The following is a 531-nucleotide window of genomic DNA, read 5'->3' on the forward strand; positions in this document are numbered from 1 at the left end:
TTCCCTACCCAGGGATTGAACCCGGGTCTCCTGCACTGTAGGCAGACGCTTTACCATCTGAGCCACCAGGGAAGTAAATTATTAATAAATTACAAACAGAGAATGTGTTTTATTTGGGCAAATTTAAGGTAGCTAGCTGTTTCATTTTTAAATATTATTTAAGGTTTTATTTTTCTTTTTATTGATATGCTTCAGATGCCCGGAGATTAATATACACTGCAACCTGGGCTGTGAATATAGTTATTATTGCCATTGGAGAAATACAACTATGGAATTATAAGACTCAAGAGACAGCAAAGGTTTTAAACATCCAAGAGGGGTGACAATTTTAGTTTAGAACATTTATTATTATACAGTCTTGGAAGTTGAAGATAGTCTTAAAGAAAAAAAAAAGACAATAAAATGCTCTTAGTGTTCCATTATTTGTTAAAGCCATCTGGAATTTGAGTACATTTTGTGTCCTGTTATCTTCTGGAGAATAGTTATTTGATGGTATTTGTGCCCTTGCAGCATTTTAATACTTACATATAT

General features: G+C 33.3%; 1 non-coding gene across 1 annotated transcript; it reads right to left on the reverse strand.

Annotated features, from left to right (window-relative positions):
- Nucleotides 1-72, reverse strand: TRNAC-ACA (transfer RNA cysteine (anticodon ACA)). The gene has a single exon. It is a non-coding gene; the product is annotated as a tRNA-Cys (tRNA).
- Nucleotides 73-531: the final 459 nt, after the last annotated feature.

Source organism: Budorcas taxicolor, chromosome 1, assembly GCF_023091745.1.
Source record: "Budorcas taxicolor isolate Tak-1 chromosome 1, Takin1.1, whole genome shotgun sequence".
Lineage (NCBI taxonomy): Eukaryota > Metazoa > Chordata > Mammalia > Artiodactyla > Bovidae > Budorcas > Budorcas taxicolor.